The sequence below is a fragment of the Macadamia integrifolia genome, chromosome 6 (assembly GCF_013358625.1).
Source record: "Macadamia integrifolia cultivar HAES 741 chromosome 6, SCU_Mint_v3, whole genome shotgun sequence".
Lineage (NCBI taxonomy): Eukaryota > Viridiplantae > Streptophyta > Magnoliopsida > Proteales > Proteaceae > Macadamia > Macadamia integrifolia.
Window position 1 is genome coordinate 17962964 of NC_056562.1, and position 25794 is coordinate 17988757.

Below are 25794 nucleotides of genomic sequence, written 5' to 3' on the forward strand. Positions count from 1 at the left end.
GGCTGTCGGAGAAGGCCCACCGTGAGTACTCGAAAAAGTAAAACATGCCGACCACCGGCTCTCAACATAAAAGTAAATGACAGAAAATAAAGGTGCTGACTCCAACAATTTAAAAGCAGTACGGTTGGCCCTCTTGAATATACCACTGGGGTTGCCGACAGTCCTAATGATCAGTTGGGCGTATGTCTAACCGCCACAGTGACCCGACAACTGCGACCACTGCTTCCCCCCAAATGGTAACCCAACACCTCAACCCCTGTTGGGAAGGTTCGTAGCACGGGAAGATAATAATCCTACACCGCATGCTCCTATATGACATAGTACGATTGCATAGTGCCTCCGCATCCCATTCCACGGGCCACCATTGCACTTGTTTCCAAGCCGACTACGGCATCTAGTCTATTAATGTATTATACACAATGATTTCAACATTCATCACATAAGCACATCACCATTTGACATTGAGAAAATAAACACAACACGCATGGCATAAAAATATGAGGATGACTAAGCTACATAGAATTTGCATGATGACATGGCTAGTCTAGATACAATTAAATGAATTCCAAACAAGCCTTGAAACAAGGTCAAGTGTCCTCTCCCCACTTACCTGTAGTGTACAAAGACTCACACCTGGTACGGGTGAGATCTGGTGCAAGAAGCGTAAGATTTGGTGAACCTATCATGAGTGAATGGGGTTAGTATTTCACCACTTTAGGGCCAAAACTAACAAGATTTGGTGACAAAATCATGTTTAGAATCATAAAAGAAGGTCGCACATCCGTTTTGGGTCCATTCGGATGAAAAAATCACGTTGGGAGCCACTCGGGTGGGTCAGACAACCCACCTGTCTTGATCCACCAGTCATAACCGGTGGGTAGGTCGACCCACCAGTTCTAACCCATCGGTCATGACCAATGGATAGGTTGGACCACCGATCGGCCCGGCGGTTGACCCCGAGGGCCCTGCTAGGACCAGCGGGCAGGTTGGCCCGCCGATCGGCCTGCCAGTAGGGCCCACTGGTTGGCCCAGCTAATACCGGAGGGAAGGTTGGCCAGTCGGTCAGCCCATCGGTTGGGCCCGTCGGTTGGTCCCGAGGGCCTGCCCTCTCAGGTGGGTGCCCTCAAGCGGGCCATTTGGCCCACCGGTCTTGGCGGAAAAATGCCATTTTTCCCCAAAACCTTCCCTAACCTTTGGGGAATCAAATGGGGCTTTTTCAAACCCATTCTCCACACATTCAAAGTCTCATAAGATGGTTCTAACCTAGATCTAGGTTATATTTAAGGAAGGGAAGCCATCTTACCTTCTTTGCTCAAGAACTCGTTCAAAGACCCCAAAATCACTTCAAATCACCAATGCTCCTCCAACCGTGAAAACACTTCTTCAAATCCTTCAAAATCAACACATAAACCATTAATTAAACCTTAGATTCATCATCTCAAGGGGGATTTATGAGTCCTCAAGAAACACTACCCAAATAAAGGGTTTCACTTGGGTATGGTGAAAGTTTAGGGAATATAGCCTTTGCTCACCTCTAAACGTAGATCTTGTGTTGGAGATCACTTTTCCGACGTAGGAATGGAAAGATCAAGCCTTGGCGCCGCTTAAATCCATTCCTTCTTCCTCTTCCTTCCCTTTTCTTCTTCGTTCTCTTTCCTCTCTTCTTTTCTCTCTCCTCTAAAATCTTCTCACCAACTATTCAGTGTAATGAATGAGATATTGAAAAAACACAATCCTGCTATTTATACTTTCTTAAAATCATTAGTGACACATGGGTGGGTCACTCAGGTGGGCAGATGCGCCCACCTGTGACCGCCCACTTGAGGGCTAAAAATTGGCCAACAAGTGGGATTTTGATGGAATTCGACTCTCGGCATGAATCTCACTCTCGGCATAAGATATAATATACGTATGCGCTTTAAGATATGGCTACGTACCTGCTTTATCTGTACATGGCCTTATGATATGTGCATGTACACAACTTGGGTACACCCGTCTCCTTTGGCACTGACTCGGACTTGTCTGGCCAGCCAGTGTTCAAAGTCACCCTTGCCATCATGGTCCATAAGGAACCCGCCTTAACCCTCTTCGGTTCGGGTCCTGCATGGTTAAACTGGGTCAACCATGTAATCAAACCGGGTTTAAGAAGTAGGGTATTACATTTACCCCCCCCCTTACTGAAAATTTCGTCCTCGAAATTGGCGTACCTGGTTGTTCGAAAAGATAAGGGTACTTGGCTTGGATTTCATCCTCTTTCTCCCAAGATGCTTCTTCAAGTGAATGATTAGCCCATCGCACCTTTACGAAGGAAATGGAGCGGTTGCGAAGGGTTTTCACATTTCGGTCCAAGATTTAAGCTGGCTACTCTGTATAGGTCATATCCGCTTCTAGATATTCTGGTTCCACGGGTAATACATGAGATGGATCATGGACGTATCGCTTCAACATGGATACATGAAATACGTTATGAATATCCCTGAGTGAAGGTGGCAGAGCAAGCATGTAGGCTACTGAGCCAACCCGAGCTAAGATCTCAAATGGGCCAATGTATCTCAGGCTCAACTTCCCCTTTCTATGAAATCTTTGCAACCCTTTTGTAGGAGAGATCTTGAGAAACACCTTTTCTCCTGGCTGAAATTCAATGTCTTTTCTGCGGTTGTCCGCATAGCTCTTTTGACGTGACTGAGCTGCTTTAATCCTTTCCCGAATAACATCGACCTTGTCACAAGTCATCTGTATCATTTCAGGTCCCAACATTCAGCGTTCGCCAACCTCATCCCAATACAGAGGAGTCCTGCACTTCCTACCATATAATGCCTCATACGGAGCCATCCCAATAGTAGCTTGGTAACTGTTGTTATAGGCAAACTCCATAAGGGGTATATAATCTTCCCAACTACCACACATTTCCATTGTACATGCCCTGAGCATGTCTTCCAATATTTGTATGGTTCGCTCCGACTGACCATCCATCTGTGGGTGGAAAGCAGTACTCAAATTCAATTGTGATCCCAAGGCATGCTGGAAGCTTTTCCAAATCTGGAAGTGAACCTTGGGTCCCTATCTGACACAATGCTCACTAGCACTCCACGCAAACGCACTATGTTATCCATATAAAGTTGTGCTAACTTAGTCATAGAGAACTTGGTCTTGATGGGAATGAAATGGGCAGTCTTAGTAAGTCGATCAACAATCACCCATATCGCGCCCATCCCCTTAGGTGTACATGGTAGTCCAGTGACGAAGTCCATTGTAATCCTGTCCCACTTCCAGTCTGGTACTGGGAGTGGCTGAAGAGTACCATAAGGTCGATGCCTCTCAGCTTTTACTTTCTGGCATGTAAGACAAGTCGCTACATATAGAGCTATTGTGACTTTCATGCTTGGCCACCAGTAATTTTGTTTAAGGTCTTTATACATCTTTGTACTTCCTGGATGGAGTGAGTACTCGGAGCTATGTGCTTCTTGCACTATCTTATCTTGTATATCCAAATCATCAGGTACACACAATCTGCCTTGAAACATCAATGCCCCATGGGCTAAAACAAAATCTGGGTCGTTCATTGTTTGATCTTGAACCTTAACTCTGATCCGCTACAATTCAGGATCCAAAGGTTGTTTCATTATTACCTCTTGCCTAATAGTCGGATGCACCTGTAGAGCCGCCAAGGATATAGTCAACCATTTAAGGTTTTCTGGTTGACGTTCAAACTTTAAGGTTGCTCCTTCATATAAGAGAGCTTCATCCATTAGCGTCGCCTCTTGTACAAGTGGTGGGCTGACTGCTAAGTATGAGAGTGACACAGTCTGTGCCTTCTGACTCAACGCATCTGCCACTACATTAGCCTTACCGGGATGATACTGAATGTCGCAGTCATAATCCTTCATGATCTCAAGCCATCTCCTCTGCCTCATGTTCAAATCCTTCTGGGTGAAAAAGTACTTTAAGGCTTTTGTGATCACTGTATATCTCGCACTTCTCCCCATACAAGTAATGTCGCCAAATCTTAAGGGCAAAAATGACTGCGGCTAGTTCCAAGTCATGAGTGGGGTAGTTCTTCTCATACTCCTTTAGTTGTCGGGAAGCATACGCTATCACTTTTCCGTGTTGCATGAGAACACAACCCAACCCCAACTTTGGAAGCATCAGTGTAGACTGTCATTCCACCTGTGCCTTCAGGGATGGTCAACACAAGGGCCGGCACCAACCTCTTCTTCAACTCCTGAAAACTCGTCTCGCATTCCTCTACCCAGTCAAACTTCACACCCTTTTTTGTCAACTTAGTCATTGGTGCTGAGATCCGAGCAAAATTCTCAATGAAGCGCCAGTAATATCCAGCCAAACCCAAGAAGCTTCTAATTCCAGTGACATTTTTAGGGCTTTCCCACTCTACTACTGCTTTCACCTTATCAGGATCCACTTCGATTCCGGCCTTAGACACTACGTGCCCCAGGAATCCAACTTGCTCAAGCCAAAATTCACATTTGTTGTATTTGGCAAACAATTGTTGTTCTCTCAACCTCTGTAACACCATTCTCAAATGTTGAGTGTGCTCCTCTTAACTTTTCTCACTCTCTCTCTCTCTCTCTCAGGCGATTTTTGAGAGCTCCTTGATGCTTCCACTCGCGATCTCACTCAACAATCCGACGGTTTTGGGAAGATTCAACTCCTCTACCTACAAGTAAGTTTCTTCCTCATTTTCTTATCAGAACTTGTACTTTGGGGGTAGAACTCATGTGTAGTCTTCAATCTCGATTCTTTTCCATGTTTCTTTCCATAGAACAGTGATTTCATGTAACTGTGATGTTTTCTTCATGATTTTTTTCCTGTTTTAGGATTTACTTCTCAATTTTTTGAGAGAAACCCCAATCGTGCCCTAGTTTTCTTAAATTTGGGGATTTCTTCAATCTCTGCCCTTTTCTTCCCAACTAACAACTCAAATGCAATGCCTTATGTTTGATTTGTACTTGACATGTTGTAGAGATCATGGAAGGTCAGGTAGGCTCGAAATTCCTTCCCTTCCCATGAAAATCCATCCCTTTGTATTGGGTTTCTTTGATTCTCTTTCACCTCAATATCATAATAGTAGATGTTTTTGCATATTCTAAATTGTAGAATGATGGAATTTCATCCATGAACATGTAAGCTTCATGCTTCACTCTATTGTGAGTCTTTTCATTTTTTCCTTAGATTGAACTTGCACAATGAGAATTGGGGTTTTTCTATCATTCTTTACTTGCCATGCTTTATATGCCCTTTCTGTCACATTGCTGTTTTGCCATAATCTCTATCTTGTCACTGGCCAGGCATTTCATTCATAGAATTTTTATCATTCCTCACTTGTCACATTTTGTCACATTCTATTTTTCCATGATTTTTGTTTTGTCACTTACCATGCATTTCATCCATAGACTCTCTATCATTCCTCGCTTGTCAAATTTTCTGTTTTGCGAGAATTGGGTTTTGGGGCTTCCTCTTATTGCTCACCCATCTATTTATTCTCTTTGTTATTCATTTTCCCTTACTCACCATTTTTTCCCTCTTTTCTTGCCAGGATGTCTTCTCGCAAGGGCAAGGAACCCGCATCGTCTTCTACTCGACGTAAGACCACCACTTCCAAACGAAAGAGTGCGGGGACTAGTTCTCCAGCCCCTCGCACAGGGCGACCCGGACCTGCCCCTATTGATCCTTTCGACTATGACGAGGAACTCTTCCACTGTTCAGAGGCAGCAACCAACTGGCAGGCCTTCCTGAAGAGGTCTATAATGATGGAGAAGACTGTGGTAGTTGACGACTTCCACAAGGTTCAACTTCAGAAGAGGTTCATCGCACTAGGTTGGCAGTCTATCCTCCACATAGACCGTCCATGCTACTAGCAGTTGGTTCATAGATTCTACCGTAACCTGGAGGTTTCCTACCAGTACGGAGAGTATGCAATAACCAGTATGGTGAACGAGGTGGACATTTAGCTGACCGTGGACACCCTGGCTAGTATTTTTGGTATTTCTTCAGCTGTGCACCGTTTCTACAGTCCTCCCAGGAGTAAGCCCATGGGCCCGTTCTTGAGTTCGGAGACACCGGACCACATCTATGAGACCATCTGTGGCAGCTGGGAGTGTCTGAATTCCGAGACATCATTTTTCCCAGACGTTCGTGTGTTTGCCCATTTGGTCCAGTTCAACTTGCTCCCCAGAGGAGGTCACCGGAACCAGGTGGGCTTCATGGCAGCCTCTTAGCCTTCTGTATTTATACGGCCTTAGAGGGAGGTGCCGAGCACTTGTGCTTGCCTTACGTCATCCTCAAGATGATGGAGCACCATACTTCTCACCCCGAGGATGGAGGATTTCCATATGGCAGGATCCTCACCAGGATCTTTGAGTTCTTTGGGGTGGACCTGAGTGGTGAGGAGGGGAAGATGCCAGCAGATAAGTTTGACAGGGGAATCTATTGAGGATGGGTCTCCACACTCTTATGGATGTACCTCAGAGAGCAGGAGCTCAGAGAGGTAGGGATAGGAGAGCTGCCCCTAGGGAGGATGTTCCCATGGAGGAGGAGTCTAGTGAGGAGGATGAGGACTATGTTCCTCAGGGTGAGGAGGATGATTTTGTGGACGAGGACATCCTTGAGGAGGTGCCTCATGAGTCGAGAGGTGCTGATCCTGGCTTCACTAGAGCTGCAGGCCCACAGCATAGAGCCCCACCACCTGAGAGTGGTGCATATGATTTTGAGGGCATGATGTCTACTATGAGGGCTTTGAAGGATGGGCAAGATCAACTGTTAAGAAGACTGGATGAGAGTGCCTCTAGGGGGAAAACATCCTAGAGAGGCAGGCTACCCTAGAGAGTTCCTTCCTCAGATTGGGCCAGGACTTGGATACAACGGCCAATGCCATTTCAACAGATTTTGCCCAACTTCAGAGGGATGTACAGCTGGTGAACTCGAGGTTTGACTACTACAACCGTCGACTCAACGTTAACTCTAGACCTTAGGTGAATGGAGTAGTAGTATTGGACGATGACGATGATCAGTGAGGACTTAGCTCGTCCACACCAGCTTCTCACCTGTTTCATGTTGTTGATCTTATTGTATTTTTCTTTCTTTTCTCATTCTTTGTACTTTCTCTGTTACTGGACTTATTTGTGGGGTGATGTGTTTTGATGGTGGTTTGTGGTGAATTTGTATGTTTGATAACTTGTGTAGTTTAGTTGTGGTGTCTTTTGTTAATTATGATCATTGATATTTATATATATATATATATATATATTGTTTATCAGGTGTTTGTGTGGAAAATTTTTGGAAATCTCGTTTTGCGCCGTTATGTTGCCGAAATTTCGTTAAAATCGTACTCGATGGGTTATGACATCAATTAATTAATCTTTCATTTTCTCTCATGCATGCCATGAATGCAATAACTAACTACAACCATTATTATTCCTTTCTTTCTTTTGCTTTTAACTCCTTAAAGTTTTTTTTTTTTTTACATTAACCCAATCCCATTTCCTATTATAGATTCTATGGGGTTTACATGGTATGCTGTGAGTGAATAGAGCATCGCGCTCTAATACCACCGTTGTCACACCCCGATCACACAGAATCTAGCCAGTGACCGGGTTAACACCGGTTAACCCAAACCTACCAGAATCATCTGATACAGTATCCAACCACAGCATACACACAACTAAGAAAGTGTTCATCAGTTCAACGAAAGACTTAATTTACCTGTAAATATTTCCATTATACTTGATACCCAAATTGTAATACATAGTTAAGTACATGTGGGCCCGCAGGCATGATATTTACACAAAAAGAATACAATTTACATATCAAGTACACAAAAGGGATTATCAAAAAAATCAAAGAGTACAGCTCAGCTCGGTATCAAAGGGATCATCAAAAATCAAGGAGTACAGCTCAGCTCAGTATCAAGGGATCATCAAAATCAAAGAGTCAAGCTCAGCTCGGTATTAAAACTGCGGTTCTGCAGCATAGCCCTCGCACGGGCAACTCGTGCCGTGCTTTAATTCCTCGGGGACCCACCAATCCTCTTCAGGGAATTCAACTGTGGGGCCCGACCCTTGCTCTTCAGGTTGATGCCTTACAAAATCATCTAAAAGAGGTGCACATGTGGGATGAGCTCACTAGCTCAGTAAGTGAAAAGAAGGACCACACAGCAGTCCACACAACAAATCACAACCATATGCAATATACGCTATGCAATTCATTTTTAATCACTTCCACCTAAACAACATTACTAAGTCCTTGGTTTAGTACTACTACAACCACAGTGCGTGTATACTTCGGGTATAAGCCGCGAACTCCATCCCGCGATAAGCCCATAGGGCTGTCGGAGAAGGCCCACCGTGAGTATTCGGAAAAGTAAAACATACCGACCACCAGCTCTCAACATAAAAGTAAATGATAGAAAATAAAGGTGCTGACTCCAGCAATTTAAAAGCAGTATGATTGGCCCTCTTAAATATACCACCAGGGTTGCCGACTGTCCTAATGACCAGCCGGGCATATGTCTAACTGCCACAATGACCCGACAACCGTGACCACTGCTTCCCCCCAAATAGTAACCCAACACCTCAACCCCTGTTGGGAAGGGTCGTAGCACAGGAAGATGATAATCCTACACCGCATGCTCTTATATGACATAGTACGATTGCATAGTGCCTCTGCATCCCATTCCACGGGCCACCATTGCACTTGTTTCCAAGCCGACTACGGCATCTAGGCTATTAATACATTATGCATAATGATGTCAACATTCATCACATAAGCACATCACCATTTGATATTGAGAAAATAAACACAACACGCATGGCATAAAAATATGAGGATGACTAAGCTACATAGCATTTGCATGATGACATGGCTAGTCTAGATACAATTAAATGAATGCCAAACAAGCCTTGAAACAAGGTCAAACGCCCTCTCCCCACTTACCTGTAGTGTACAAAGACTCACGCCTGGTACAGGTGAGATCCGGTGCGAGAAGCATAAGATTTGGTGAACCTATCATGAGTGAATGGGGTTAGCATTTCATCACTTTAGGGTCAAAACTAATAAGATTTGGTGACAAAATCATGTTTAGAATCCTAAAAGAAGGTCGCACGTCCGTTTTGGGTCCATTTGGATGAAAAAATCACGTTGGGAGCCTCTCGGGTGGGTCAGACAGCCCACCTGTCTTAACCCACTAGTCATGACCGGCGGGTAGGTCAACCCACCGGTTCTGAACCACCGGTCATGATCGGTGGGTAAGTTGGCCTACCGATCGGCCCACTGATAGGGCCCGTCGATTGACCCCGAGGGCCCTGCTAGGACCAACGGGCAGGTTGGCCCGTCGGTACGGCCCATCAGTTGGCCCTGCTAAGACTGACGAGCAGGTTGGCCCACCGGTTGGCCCACAGGTTGGGCCCATCGGTTGGCCCCGAGGGCCTGCCCTCTCAAGTGGGTGCCCTCAGGCGGGCCATTTGGCCCATCGGTCTTGGCGGGAAAATGTCATTTTTCCCCAAAACCTTCCCCAACCTTTGGGGAATCAAATGGGGCTTTTCCAAATCCATTCTCCACACATTCAAAGTCTCATAAGATGGTTCTAACCTAGATCTAGGTTAGATTTAAGGAATGGAAGCCATCTTACCTTCTTTGCTCAAGAACTCGTTCAAAGACCCTAAAATCACTTCAAATCACCAATGCTCCTCCAACCGTGGAAACACTTCTTCAAATCCTTCAAAATCAACATATAAACCATCTATTAAACCTTAGATTCATCATCTCAAGGGGGATTTATGAGTCCTCAAGAAACACTACCCAAATCAAGGATTTTACTTGGGTATGGTGAAAGTTTAGGGAATATAGCCTTTGCTCACCTCTAAACATAGATCTCGTGTTGGAGATCACTTTTTCGGCGTAGGAATGGGAAGATCAAGCCTTGGCGCCGCTTAAATCCATTCCTTCTTCCTCTTCCTTCCCCTTTCTTCTTCGTTCTCTTACCTCTCTTCTTTTCTCTCTCCTCTTAAATCTTCTCACCAACTATTCAGTGTAATAAATGAGATATTGAAAAAACACAATCCTGTTATTTATACTTTCTTAAAATCATTAGTGACACATGGGTGGGTCACTCAGGTGGTCGGATGTGCCCACCTGTGACCGCCCACTTGAGGGCCGAAAATTGGCCAACAAGTGGGATTTTGATGGAATTCGACTCTCGGCACGAAGCTCACTCTGGGCATAAGATATAATATACGTATACGCTTTAAGATATGGCTACGTGCCTGCTTTATCCGTACATGGCCTTATGATATGTGCATGTACACGGCTTGGGTACACCCATCTCCTATGGCACTGACTCAGACTTGTCTGGCCAGCCAGTGTTCAAAGTCACCCTTGCCATCATGGTCCATAAGGAACCCGCCTTAACCCTCTCCGATTCGGATCTTGCATGGTTAAACAGGGTCAACCGTGTAATCAGATCGGGTTTAAGAAGTAGGGTATTACATAAGGTGCCGAAACGGCCTCCAAGTAACCTGCAAATTCAAGAAGAAGTAAGTACAGCACACGACAGAGGGAAATTTAATGCCAAGCATGACTTACCTCTATAAGTCCACTCAGGAGAGAATAAGCAGTGGTCCCTGGAGGATGGCGCTAGCCCCTGAGTACCCGACTATTTCCCCATCTCGTGGCTATAGGGAAGGGCTATAGAGCCCTGCTCTTTAAACCCAGTTTATTGGCCGGTTGGTTCAATTTGGTCTTGCAGGGTCTAAACCGAAATGGGTTGATGTTGATGCCTTGTGGTATATGATGGCAAGGGTGACGTCAAATACAGGATGGCCGAATAAGATTGATTCGGTACCCGAGATGATCCACACGCCTAAGCCGTGCCCTTGCACATATCACAAGGCCATATATGAGTAGGAAAGGTGCGTTATCATATTTGAATGGTAGGAACTTGGTCCACAACACATGGCGAGAGTAAGGTACATGTTAAGAATCCATTTTCCTCCAAAATACAGCATGGTTGGCTTGTTTGGCCAACTAGTGGGTGTCACAGGTAGGTGCGAGACCCAGCAATGTGACCTACCTGTTAGGGTATTGTGGACCCCAACATGCCCACCTTAGATGAGCACATGTGTTTCATCCTCCTCATTGTAATGAGGTCTTGTATGTCCGATGATGTCTGCTACATTCCCCGAAAACGCGATTTAATGTGTTTCGATCTATAAATGGGCAAAACCAAATGGACCTTAGAAGATATTTATAACACTAGGGTATAAATATGTACATCAAAAGAAATGATGGGAATAATAGAAGTGAAGCCCATCTCTACATCCATCTCTATATCCTCCTCCTTAGGGATATAGTCCTCGTCATCCTCTTCATCATCACCTTCCTCCTGGGCTGCCTCCCCCACTATAGGTTCCATCAGATGGAATGGCTCCATCTTATACAAGATGCCCTGGGAAAATCTATTCGAGGGGGCACTACCCACCTCACCCTCAAGGTCCACGTGAAAATACTCAAAGATCTTGGTAAGTGACTGAGATTAGGGGTAGTTATCATCTGCAGGATGAGCTGCATGGTGCTCCATCATCTTCTTAATAACATACGGAAGGCACAAGTGTGGAGGACCATCCAGAGCGGTGTAGAGGCAATAGGCCACATATGCAGCCATAAAGTTCACCTAGTTCTAATGCCCAGCCTGAGGAAGTAGGTTGAACTACACCAAGCGACTGAAGACTTGAACCTCGGCATGGAAGGATGTCTCGGACTCAAGTCGAACCTCACTACCACAGATGGTCTAGTAGACGTGCTTTTGGAAGTTCTCACTCATGTGGGGACCCAAGGCCCTACCCCTGGGAGGGCAATAGTACCATGTACCCTCCAATGAGATACCAAAGATCTCTGCCAGTAAGTCAATGGGGAGCTTGATATTTTGACCTTTTACCCGACTGGTGAGGGTATACATCCGGTTGTCGTAGACCACCTCAAGGTTGTAAAAATAGCCACACAAGATTGGGATAGTGCACGGTAGAATGATAACATGGACTCCCAACTGAGGGCTGTGAATCGCTCGAGTAGCCAAACTCGAACAAAATCCTCCGTCACAACTGATTTCTCCATCAATACGGGTCTCTTGGTGAATTTGACCCAAGAGCATGCAGCCTTAAGACTGTAAAATACATTGTCATCATAATCCTAGAATTCCTCTAAGAGGTCTCTTGCGGGTTGAGTCCGGGAAGCAGAAGAGTTGGAAGCAGAACCATAAGATCAGAAGTGCTCTTCAGATCATCAAAGTGTTCTTCGGGCCTTCAAAGTTCTTCAGTCATCTGCTTTTCTTAGTGAGCATTTTGTGTAGGAGAAACTTTTCCTTAGTTCTCCCCCTTGAGGTTCTTCAAGTCTTCGAAAGCGATCTTCATAATATCTGAAGTGTTCTTCAGATCTTCGAACCGTTCTTTGGGCCCTTGAAGTTCCTCAATCATTTAAGTTTCGTCTTGCCCTCCCATAGCCTATTCCTAGCGGAAGCTCTGTCGGAGTGCCACCTTAGCCTAGCCCTCCCATAGCCTATTCAAAGTAGAAGCTCTGCCGGAGTGCCACCTCAGCCTAGCTCTTCTATAGCCTATCCCCAGTAGAAGCTTTGCCAAAGTGCCACCTCAGCCTAGCCCTCCCACAACCTATCCCCAGTGGAAGCTCTGTTGGAGTGCCACCTTAGCCAAAATCCAGAAGTAGCCCATCCCTAGCGGAAGCTTTTCTGAATTGACACCTCAGTCTAAACCCGAAAGTAACCATTCCTAGCCAAAATTCTGTCCGATTATTACCATAGTCAGCATCTCTCGAAAAAAGAAGTTGGAGATCAAGACCATCTTCCCCTGAGCCGGGAGAATCCACAAGAAAGTTTGTGCCAGCATTAATCAGGGGGTCCACCCCTCTTGACTCAAAATAAGGGTCAAACTCAGGTATAATTTCTCAACCTAATTAGCATAATGTAGACTTTACATTGACATCGTTTTAGTGTACATAATTATTTAAATTCAGTAAATGTATATATGTGATAATTTAGCCATGCATATGGAATAGGAATAATTGTGGAAAATGTTCATTCATAAGTATCTAGTAGGAAGACCTGTTGAACCAGGTAGATTGGGTGCCTAACACCTTCCCAACTCTATAACCTAACACATACCCTAAATCTCTGGACCATACCAACTTTTGAGCCCTTTTCTCAAGAATTGGGTGCAACCCTGGGTCCTAGGCCCATAATCCTAGGTGGTGACTCCAAACCCTTTTGCATGATCTCAATCCCCCCTTATTAAACTATCATCAAATCTCTGTCTCAATGACGACCTTCACTCCTGCGAAATAGGCCTCCACGTATCTCTAAGTGGCGGTATAGCGGTGCGGGGCCTGCATGTAAGCACACACGACACACCCCTCCCTAAGAAAGAGAAAGAGAGGAGAGAGGGCCGAATGCAAATCTTTTTTCCCCCAAGGGATAACTTATGCCCATACATACTGGAAAGGGGATGCCACCTATGCTGCTTATAGTGCTTATACCCATAGGTATTGAAACTTAGCAATTAGAATGAATAAATATATATAAAATGGATCATGTGGTTGTGCATCTGTGATATTATTGAGAGTGTGTGTGGGTTCTATGATGTTGTGTGTGATTGCATGCACATCCCTCACTAGGCTTTTGAAGCACACCCCTTGTTGATTACTATTTTTAGATGATGGAACCGATGCTAAGGCAGGATTGGACTTTGGCGGCAATTGTGAGGCTCGGGTCAATGAGACACTGGGTTGCTGATGGATTTCATTACTGTTATTCAGTAATTTCTTTTGATATACATTGATGTTATATGTAAGAGGCAAATATTACACCTGTGGGTTGTAACAAATGAATTTTTGTATATTTGTAATTTTTCACTTTAGTAAATCACCAGTGATGTTCGTATGATTTATTAGCATACTCTGATTTTAGATTGTGATCTTGGCTATATTTGTGAAATTAAGGTATTGTATCTATGATCCTAGAGGGTTAGACTGACTGGATGTCGGTGTCCAGTGCCGCACACCTTAGCCAAATTGAGGCAGGGTGTGACAATAATATTTGAGAATATTAAATTGTCAATTATCTTTTTATTTAGGGTAATGAATCAAATATAATTTGATTATATTGTCCTACTTTAGAAGCAAAATGGTTGTTTAATTTGGAAATTGTTCTCTAACACCAAGATTTGGCCTTGTCTGTTTAAGAAACAAAGATTAGACCAAAAAAGTGAACCCTAAACCCCTAAAAGGGATTTTATTATAAAAGGGATAAGGGAGGGAGAGCAAAAAAAAGTTTCGGTAGCTCCTCTCTCTCTCTCACTCTCTCTGTCACACCCTGTTCACAATGAACCAGACCGGTGATCGAGTTAACACCTGTTAACCCACAACCTGTCAAGATCATCTGATACAATAACCACTACACAGCATACCCACAATTAAAGAAAGCAATTTTTGTATTTCAGCGGAAGTCTTACATGTAGATACCAATAAATACCCCAATACTCTTGATACCCAACTTGTATTATATAGTACATATACATATGGGCCCGTAGGCGTGATATAGATACAAGAATTACAATTTAAACATCCAGAGCACAAAAGGGGCAACATCATAAAATAATCAAAAAGAAACCCGTGTTGGTATCAGTGTTGTTGTCCCGCAACACAACTCTCACACGGGTATTCAGCCCTGTGCCCAAGATCTTCAGGGACCCACCAGTCCTCAGCTAGAAACTCCACAGTGGGTGCTGGCTCAAGCTCTTCAGCCGGATAACCTGCTAGATCATCTAAAAAGTGGTGTACACATGGGATGTTATCACTAGCCCAGTAAGTGAAAAGAAAGACCAAGCAATCATTTGCAACACAAATGCACCTATATGTATGCAAGTCCCTTTTTATTATCTTAAATCACTTAAACATCACAGCTAAGTCATAGGTCATGTGCTACTTGCAACCACAGTGCTCGTATACCCTAGGTATAAGCCGTAACCCCATCCCGCGATACGCCCATAGGGTTACTAGAGAAGGCCAGCCATGGGTACCAAAAAAGTAAAATGGGCCTTGTCCGACATTAATTTAAAAGCAGTACGATTGGCCCTCTTATTATATCACCAAAATTACCCTCCGTCGAAGTGATCAGTCGGATGTACTTCTAACTGCCACTGTTGGTATACAACCTCGGACTTTCCCCCAGTGAAATACCCAACACCTAAACCCCTACTGGGAAGGGTCGTAGCATAAGGATATGTCATTCCTAACTGCATGCTTTTAAGTGAGATAATACAACTACATAGTACCACGACGTCCCATTCCATGGGCCACCAATGTACTCATTCCAAGCCGACTACGGCATCTAATCTAGCAATGCATCATATTCAATAATTAAAAGTCATCCATCTCATAATTCAAAGCATGAATAAGCATTTAACAATTAAAGATATCAGCAAATCAAGTCATAAATGAGTTTCATAATGCACACATCAATGCATGCAAATGGCATTCGTGAATGACTAGGCTACACAGAATAATGAAATGACGACATGGCTAGTCTACAACAATAATGGAATGATGCAAAAACACTCCAAAAATAAAATCAATGTCCTTTTCCCACTTACCTAATTAAGCACAGAGATCACCTTTGATACGAGGAAGATCCAGCGTGCAATGACGTGAGTTTCTAGTGAAACCTATCATAAAAGAGGTCAAGTTTAGTATATCTCCACTTTAGGTTCACAACCAACAAAATACGATGGCCCCAATGCATTTAGAATTACCATAGGAGGTTGTCCGATAAATTTGGGCCCAATCAGAACCCAAAGAGTCGGATTGGTAGGTCAACCAACGGGCGAGGTACCTGTCAGTCCTTGTCCGCCGCTAGACTCTGGGGCCTTGTAAGGACCAATGGGCCAAGTGCCCATCGATCTTGCTCGTTGGTCAAGCCAGCAGTCCATCTAGGACAGGCAAGATCTAGATTGGTGGGACTGACCATTTCCAGGCAGCCACCACTCAGAACCGAGATTTTGCTATTCACTCCCATTCTTCATCCCATCTTGGGAAAACCACCATGGGTCGATTCGACCACATTTTTCATAAATCTAAGGTCCTATACATGATTCCAACATAGATCTAGGATCAATTGAAAGTTTCAAGCTTGGGTTTTACCTCTTCGCTCAAGAACACCTCAAAAACCCCAAATCTCTTCTCTAGCTAAGAGATCAACAAATGCTTCACAATTTCTCCCTCTAAAACCTTCAAAAACAACATGTAGATCCTTTATTAAACCTTAGATTCATCATCTCAAATGGGATTAACAATATCTAAAAGATTCCTACCCAAATCAAAAGGGTTTCACGTAGGGTTTATTCGGGGTTTAAGAAATATAGACTTTACTCACCTCAAATCATAGATCTCGAGATGAGGATCACTAGTCTGGCATCAAAATTGAAAAATTCAACCCTGGCGCCACACAACATGCATCTTCTTCCCCTTTTTCTTCGTCCTTCTTCCCTTCACTTTCTTCTCTTTCTCTCACTTCTTTATTTTTTTTCACCCACCGTGCAAAATAATAAATGAGGGAAAGAGAGGTAATAAATGCTACTTATACCTAGGTCAAAATATTTATGACCAGAGTGGTAGGTCACACTGGTGGGTCCGACTCACCTATGACCACCCACCAATTGGCCAAAACTTCGCCGAGTCATTGGGATTTCAATGGGGCTTGGCCCCGACACGTATTTCACCCTCAGTAATTTGATTAACATGCATGATTGACATAATATATGGCTATGTACCTTTATTATTATGTGTACATAGCCCGGTGATATGTGCAAGTGCACGGCTTAGGCACGCGGACATCACTAGGCACCAACTCCAACTCGTCTGGCCAACCCGAGTTCAAAGTCACCGAAGCCATCATGTTTCATAAGGTACTCACCTTAGCTAGCTCGGGTTCAGGTCCTGCAAGACCAAACTGAACCAATGAAGAATTTAGACCGGGTTTAGAAAGTAGGGTATGACACACTCTCTTTCTCCCCCCGCCCCCCGCCCTTTATCCTTCGTGAGTGTGAAGGTGAAAACTAGGGTTTATGAAACCCGAGACTTTCATGGTGGATTGCTCTTCTTCAATCAAACGTAGATCACAGTTTCAAAGTGTTGAAAGGACTCGATCGCTGTGGTTTCTCAAGTGTGGAAGAACTATTATCTAGAGGAGCAATTTCGATTGCGGTTTTAAGGTAACTAATTCATTCCCAAATAATTATTTTTTGTACAGTGATTTTGAATGCAAGAGATTCCAACCCGATCTTTTCTACCGCACAATTGAGTTCCCACCAGCACAAAAACTTAAAATTAGGACCTCTAAAATATGCTAAACATTTCATTTTAATATATTTTCTTTTTTTTCCATAAAAATAAAATAAATACAAATCAATTAAAAAAAACACACAGATGAAAATAATATAGAAGGATAAGGTCAAGAGGAAAACAAAGTCCACAGAGAACTGAAAAAAATTTATCACTACTTGTTGATGCAATTTCTTGCTCTTCCCCTGAAGGCCTTGATTGTGTTCTTCCAATAGGCTAGATTCTGCACATACAAGTTAGAGACCCAGCCCAGAGTTTCCTCTAGGTGGAATACTCTGAAGCCCAAGTCAATCCTTCGGATCAGAATAAGGGTAATCTCCTATTAGAAAGTGCATACCTGTTTCAAGAGTTCTGTCCCCTTTATATAGTGGTGTTGAGTTGTCTTCTAATTAGTTGATTGATCCACTTCGTGCTGAGTTGTCCTAGTTGGCTAGTGGACCCCTTGGTTGGTTAGTTGGTCCACTTGTGTAACGGTTAACTCAACTATGGTAAGTGCCTGGTTAATTAACCGTTTCTGGTCTAGTCAGTGGGGTCTGGAGTCTCCTTTCGTCGCTATATTGAGGTTTCTAGTTTGTGGTCATCTCGCTTGGTCGTATGCTATATGGAGGTCATCTATATTATAGTATATCTTATGTCCCCCCTACTCCCTAGTGTTTCGAGAAAGGAGAAACCTAGGGAGTACAAAAATAAGTGTTCTTTTGTTGGTGAGGTTTTGGAATTAATCTGCCTTTTGCAAATCATTAAATGCCTTCCGCAATTTCAGGGGATGGTTGATATTTCACACGTGTGTGTCATGTTGTTTTTAAGAAGTTGGGCAGGCTACGTGTCCTTTTTCTACTGAGACTTTTGTGATCGACCAGGATCCTAAGTCTTTTTGAGGATTTGAAATATCAAAAGAATTCGAATCCGACGGGTGTCTTGCTCCGGGGTAATTTTGTGCTTTCACTGGGGTTTCTATTGTCTTGCCTTACTCGTGTCTTATGGCAAAGACAATTCATATTTTCTAAAGACTTCAAAGGGTTACTGTTTGTTCCTCTCTTGGTGTTGTGAATGTTTTTGAATTTTATGAGGGTGTTTTTGCTTATTGTGGCAAGTTATCACCTCTCTTTGCTATCCTCTTTCTCTGTTATTTGTTTTGTAATGGGGTCTAAGACAACCTCTGAGTCTGATGGTGATTCTGGGCATGTGGAGAGAATTTCCCGTGCCATCAGTGGTAAAGGAATCACTCGGGGAAAGATAGTGGCAAAGGCTGTCACTTCGAAAAAGGGTTGGCGGGTTACTTTCTCTAACCCTAGCAAAAGTGATCCTATCGTTGGGTTATCCATCGGTCAGGTGAGGTCAGTGGTGACCTCTGCAGATATAGAGAGATTTTTAGTCCGATATTTTATTCCTGACTTCGTGGAGCTTCAAGCCCCTGGTGCTAATGATAGGGCCAACGTTGCTCGCGAAGGGGAAGTTTGCCTGTATGAATATGCCCTGATAAATGGACTTCGCCTTTCCCCAGCTCCTTTTGTCTGTCAAGGGCTAAGCCACTATAGGATTATTCCTGCCAAGCTGGTCCCCAATTCTTGGTCCATTCCACTGGGTTTTTATGTTCGACTGGGGGATTTGTAGGTGGAGCCTACTGCCCGATTTTTCATCGCGGTGTATTCACTCTCGACTCACAACGCATTCCCTGGATGGTTTTATTTTAGGCGACATGATGCAAGTCATCTGGTGGTTGACTTTCTGCTGACCTCCAATCCTCTTTGGAAAGAAGGTTTTTTCTTTGCTCGTCCCTCATGTCCTTACAAGATCCCAACCAGGTGGTCGTTGGTGAATACAACCAAGGTTAAGAGGCAACCTACCCTCAGAGATGAGGAGAATATGGTACTATTGCTCCTAGAAAAATTGGTGTGGATGGTTATTGCCTCGCAATTGTGTCAGGACCAATATCTGGCCCGATATGGTTTAAGTCCGAGTAAGGGATTTCTGTTTGGTCGATTACTATTTGTATGTATATTCCTTATATGTATACTTATACATGTTTTTATGCATTTTTTCTCGCAGCTCGCATAGACCTGAATTATATGATCAATATTCTGGACCTCATTGAGGAAGAAGGAAATGTTAGTGGAGAAATCATTGATCTCCAGATAGGTCGAGATGTCGTTGATAGGGTCCTTGAGGAGGGCGTGGAGGGTGGAACTCCTACTATTGTTGTTGATTCATCGGAGGATGGTGTTCCTCTTGCCTCTAGGGTTGGTCAGAAACGAAGGAGGATAGGGTGTGATGATGTTGAAGAGATTGTTGGCCCAAATGAGGGTGTTGAAGTTGATGGAGATGAGGCTCTTAGTTCTTTAGGTGGATCGGGTGCTCTTTTAGTTGATGTTGAGGATTTTGTAGATAAGGCTATTGCTGAGTATATCGCGAAGCATTCTAAGAAGTTTCATGAGTAGAAGGGAAAGGCCATAGATACTTCTTCCCAGGAGGTGTATATTCCTCAATATGGGGCAACCCATGGTTACTCTATTACTGACGATCCAGCCTTGGCCGAAAGGGTAGTGATCGAAGGTGTCCTCCCCAAGGATAAGGCCATTTATAAGGGGAAGAAATTTCAGTCTTTGCTAAACAAGGGATATACCCACCTTGCTGTCGTGAGTTTCCTTCTCTTCTCCCTTTTTTTTTTTTTGGTTATTTCCTATTTTACTGCCTGACTCCCTCTTTGGTTTTCGAAGGGTTAAGCCCTTATAGGAGAGCTGTTGAGGTGTGTCGATGACTATAATCGATCAGCGAAGAGCTTGAGGAAGAAGGTTACTGAGGCCTAGTCGACAGCTCACGAATGGAGGATTAAATTTGAAGAATCAAATAAGGTGAAGAGCTTGGTCGAGATGAAGGCTGCTTTGGGGGAAAAAGAAATGGCGAGCTTAAAGAATCGTTATGTTGATTTGGAGGTGGGTAAGATGGAGGTTATGGCCAAGTTGATGCGTGCTGAAAATGATTTGGAACAAAAGAAGGCGGAGAGTGAGGAGCAAGCAAAAGAGATTGCTTGGTTGAAAGATGCCCTTGATATAGAAATGTGCCGAGCTTCCGCATATGAGGCTAAGAGTGCATATAACAAGGGATGGGAAGAGTCGATAGAGAGGTATGAGTAGACAGAGCAGTTTGAGCATGAGGTTAATGTTCATGGGGCTCGGTTGTATCTTAAGGGCATGTAGCTCATTCGTGAAGAGGTATGGGCTCGTCAACCTGACTTCGACCTCAGCCGATTTAATCAAGAATGGGACAAGATAGAGCGCTTCCATATTTCATTGGATGAGTGGTCTTCTTTAGGTTCCACTGCCGTGGCTCCATCTACTTCAATTGTTCCTACTAGTGTAAGTTCTAACGATGCTTCCCTGAAGAATTCTTCATTGCCAAATCCTCCTACTATTACGTCTGCCTCCTTGGAGACCCCTACTTCTACTGTCCCTGATGCTTCTCTGCCTGCTGAAGTTGCCTCTAAGACTCCGAATGCATAGTAGTGGTTTAATTGTTGCTACTTCTCGCCCCCCCCCCCTTTTGTTTCTTTGGAAAGGAAAGAACAATTTTTTGTAATGTGAACATTGTCTAGTTCTTTGAAATATTAATGATACTTTTTGCTTTTGATGGATTTTTTCCTCCTCTTCTTTTCATATCGCCTATAGTTTTTGTGGTTTGGATATAGGAGTTTCTAGGTGTAGAAGCTCATAAGGTCCTCATGTTTTAGGGAGGCAGGAGCTTCTGGGTGGAAGCTCTCAAGGTCATCTTGATTTAGGAAGGGAGGAGCTTCTGAGTGTGGAAGCTCGCAAGGTCCTCTTGATTTAGCGAGGGTGGAGCTTTTGAGTGTGGAAGCTCACAAGGTCCTCTTGATTTAGGGAGGGAGGAGCCTCTAAGTGTGGAAGCTCGCAAGGTCCTCTTGATTTAGGGAGGGAAGAAAGAGAGAAAAAGAAATTCCTTGAAAAGTACTTTTATTGATAGAATTTTCTGAGATTTGTAGAGTTCCACAACCTTTCAAATCTTTTTCCTTCCAAAGTCTCACGGTGGTAAGTGTCTAGCCTAATGATCCTTATAATCTTGTAGAGTCCCTCCCTGTTAGGTGATAGTTTTGCCTGATTCCATCAATCTCTGATTTTTGTTCACCTGAGGACAAGGTTGCAGAGCTGAAATGATCTTTCAGTAACCTTGGAATCAAAATGTCGAGGGCCCTTCTGTTGGTATATCGCCATTCTTCACTATGCTTGGTCCCTTATTTCTTGTAGTAAGTCCAGGTTTTTCTCCAATTCTTCTGAGTTTCTTTGTTCGTTGAAGGTGCTTACCCGAAGCGATATTGCCTTAATTTCCACTGAGCTAATAGCTTCAGTTCTATATGTGAGGGAATATGGGGTTTCACCTGTTGTTGTTCTTTCTGTGGTCCTGTGTGCCCATAGTATATTCAATAGTTCCTCTGCCCATTTGCCCTTGGCCTCATCTCGCCTTCTTCTGATTCCTTGGAGTAGAGTTCAATTGGCATTTTCTATTAATCCATTGGTTTGGGTATATCCAACAAAGGTCTTCCTATGATCGATCATCAGATCCTTGCATATCTTGGAGAAACTCCTGTTATCAAATTGTTTGCCATTATCTATTATGTGGATTCCAGGGATGCCAAATTGATAGATGGCGGCTGTTCTGAAGAAGCTTGATGTGTTGTGTTCTATTATAGTTGCCAATGCCTCTGCTTCCACCCATCTTGTGAAGTAGTCGATGGCCACAACTACAAACTTTCTCTGTTTGGTAGCCAACAGAAAAGTTCCCAGTATGTCCATGCCCCACATTGCAAATGAAAGGGGGCTATTCAATGTAGTGAGCTGAGTGGCTGGTCGCTTGGAAATGTTAGCGTGGAACTGGCATTTTAAACATTTCTTAGCGTACTCAATTAAGTCTTTGGTCATTGTGGGCCTATAAAATCCTTCCCTTAGGATTTTTTGTGCTAGTGCTCGTCCTCCCAAGTGTTGACCTCAAATCCCTTCATGTACTTCTCTAATGGTATATTCCACATCTCGGTGGTCTAAGCATTTGAGCAATATGCCAAAAAATGACCTTCTGTAAAGTGTTTCATTGTTTAGGATTATAAATCTTGTTGCTTACTATTTTATCTTTCGTGCTTCTTTGGTATCGAAGGGCAGAGATCCTTGGATTAAGTACTTGCGGATGGGTCCATCCAAGAGTTACCTTGACTTTGGCCGATTTGCAATGCCACAATGTTTTATTGTTTCGTCAAGCTCGACTCGGGGAGTATTTCCATGAATACTGGCAGAGAGATGCTAGAGTATGAGGTCATTGCCAACCTTGACAGGGTGTCTACAATAGCATTTTCATCTCGAGATATTCTTTGTATATTTATTATTTCAAAGCGTGTCAAGAGTTCCCTCACTTTCTTCAAATATTTTGCCATTCTGCGCTCCTTAGCTTCATACTGCCCTGTTACCTAACACACCACCAGCTGCGAATCATTGTAAATGTTTATGTTTTGACCTGAAAGGATTTCGCCAGTCTGACCCCTGTTAGTAAGGCTTCATATTCAGCCTCGTTGTTGGAAGCTTGGAATAGGAACTTTAGGGTGCATTGTGTTTGGAAGCCTTCGGGACTTATGAGCATTACTCCTGCTCCACTTTTGGTTGTAATGGAAGATCCATCTACAAACAATTGCCATTCGAGTGGTCGATTTACTGACTATGTTGTTATTGGTTCCTTTCCATGTCTTTGTTGATCATTTATTAATTCTTCTTATTGATGTTTAGGTATTGTACATTCGACCAAGAAGTCTGCCAGTGCCTGAGCTTTGATGGTTGAACGTGGTCGAAATTGAACATCGAATTCACCCAATTCTATTGCCTAACCAGTCATCTGGCCTAATGCAGCCGGTTCTTGAAAAATTCTTTTCAGAGGCTGGTCAGTGAAGACTATGCTTGTGTGAGCCTGGAAGTATGGTCTAAGCTTTCTAGCTACTGTTATCAAGGCCAAGGCTGACTTCTCTACTCTGCTATATCTTATTTCTGCATCAATCAGGATTTTGCTGACATAGTAGATGGGTTTTTGTCGTCGTTCTTCTTCCTTGATTAGTACGGCACTTACTGTTGCTGGTGAAATACCCAGATATACAAACAGTTCTTCTCCTTTTATGGGCTTTGAAAGAAGGGGCGGTGAAGTTATGTGCTCCTTTAGCTCTATGAATGCAATTTGTCAGTCATTGTTCCATTCGAACCTTTTAGCCCCCTCAAGGTATTAAAGAATGGTAGGTATCTTCCTCCGACATTTGAGATGAAGCGACCAAGAGCAATGAACCTTCCTGTTAACCTCTGGACCTCTTTCATATGTTGGGGTCGTCATCTCTAGGATTGCTTTTATTTTGTCAGGATTTGCCTCTGTCCCCCTATTAGAGACCAAGAAACTGAGGAACTTCCCTGATGTCACTCCAAATGCGCATTTGGTTGGGTTGAGCTTCATTTTATACTATCGTAGAACCTTAAAGGCTTCCCTTAGGTCCTCTGTGTGGTCACATGATTTCTTGCTTTTAACTAACATATCATTCGCATAATCTTCCATGTTTTTTCCGATTAAGTTCTTGAACATAGAATTGACCAGTCTTTGATATGTTGCTCATGCATTTTTCAAACCAAATGGCATTACTCATAGTAGTATAGACCTTTGTCGGTGATGAAGGTTATCTTTGGCTGGTCGGATTTGCTCCTTTTTATGTGATTGTATCCAGAGTAAGCATCCATAAAGCTCATGCGTTCGTGACCAGCAGTCGAATATATAAGCAAGTCAATCTTGGGGAGAGGGTAGTCATCTTTAGGGCATGCCCAATTCAGATCTTTGAAGTCCATGGATCTTTGAAGTCCACGCACATTCTCCATTTTCTATTTGGGTTCTTGACCATAACGACGTTGGTGACCCATTCTAGATACCAAATTTCTTTGATGAATCCTGCTTTGAGAAGTTTTTCTACCTCTTCTTGGATGGCCTCTTGTCTATCAGGAGCGAACGACCTCTTCTTTTGCTTAATTGGTCCGAAGGTCAGATCCGTGTTGAGCTTGTGCTCGATGACTACTTGGTCTATGCCCGGCATGTCTATGGCTGACTATGCAAACAAGTCAAGAATTTATTTTAGCAAGGTGGTGAGTTGTTCCAGTTCTGCCCCATATAACAACGTGCCGATCATAAGTTGTTTGGATTTATTTGCTTCCACCAGATTTATGATTGCTAGTTCTTCTACTAGCTCGCCTCTGAAGCTTTCCTTCTCAATTCTATGGTCCTTTACTTCCACGACCTGTATATCATTCAATGGGCAGACGTCCTTCATTGTGTTAATGTAACATTTTTTGAACTCCTGTTGTTCGCCTTTGCATTCTCCAATTCCTTTCTCGGTAGGAAATTTCATTTTCAAGTGATATGTGGACACCACTGCCTTAAGGTTGTTTAGGCCTAGTTGCCCTAGGATTGCGTTGTAAGCTGAGGGAGTGTCCACAATTAGGAAGTTGACTATGATGGCCTTTCGGAGCTCACCCATCCCAGCACGGATTTGGAGTTCGATCATACCATTTGGTCTGACCAGAGGGCCCGAGAAGCCATACAATGGAGTGTGAATTGGTCTTAACCTTTCTTCTTCGATCTCCATTCTCTTGAATGCCCCCCAAAATATGATGTCCTCCAAACTTCCATTGTCTACCAAAATTCTTTCCATTAAAAAAGCTCCCACTCTTAGAGTTATTACCATGGCATCTTCATGGGGAAAATTGACTCCCTGAAGGTCTTCATCTCCAAAGGTGATGATCTGTTCTGTTCTTGCTTTTTTGGTCAGTGTTCAATGTAGAACACACCTCGTGTGTATGATTTTCTTGCTGATTTGGAGTCCCCCTAGATGGATGGTCCTCTTGCTATTGTTGATATCACACGAGGAGTGGGGCTTTCTCGTGGTATAACATCATGGGCCTCTTTTCTGGTTGGTGAATGAGATCGTTGGTGTCTCCCTACTCTTGGGGTTTCTCGACCTCTGTAACATGGTTTGAAGTTGTTTTGGGGAGGTCGCCATTGGTCAATCCCTTTTCCTGGCTACTCTTCACTATTGGTCGGAGCATCACGTTACTTCTCCAAAAATCTCCTTAAGTAACCCTATTGTATCAATTTCTCGATTGCGTTCCTGAGCTCTCAGCAATCTTCTGTAGTATGACCATGATCTCTGTGAAACTCACAGAATTTGGATCTGTTTCTATTCTCCGGTGAGCTCCTGATTTTCTTGGGTTTCCTACGTGATGTGCGTGAGTATGTGAGATCTTGGTCTGTTCAAGGCCGTATACTCATTTCGGTCCTTTCTTCTTTCGTTTCACTCCCTAGGTC

At 43.5% G+C, this 25794-nt stretch overlaps 1 long non-coding RNA gene across 1 annotated transcript in view; it reads left to right on the forward strand.

Moving 5' to 3' along the window:
- Positions 1-13932, forward strand: part of LOC122081241 — a 28175-nt gene extending 14243 nt beyond the window's left edge. Inside the window, exon 4 of the long non-coding RNA XR_006141047.1 lies at positions 13731-13932. This is a non-coding gene — a long non-coding RNA (uncharacterized LOC122081241). The remainder of the gene's footprint in view (positions 1-13730) is intronic.
- The last annotated feature ends 11862 nt before the right edge of the window (positions 13933-25794 follow it).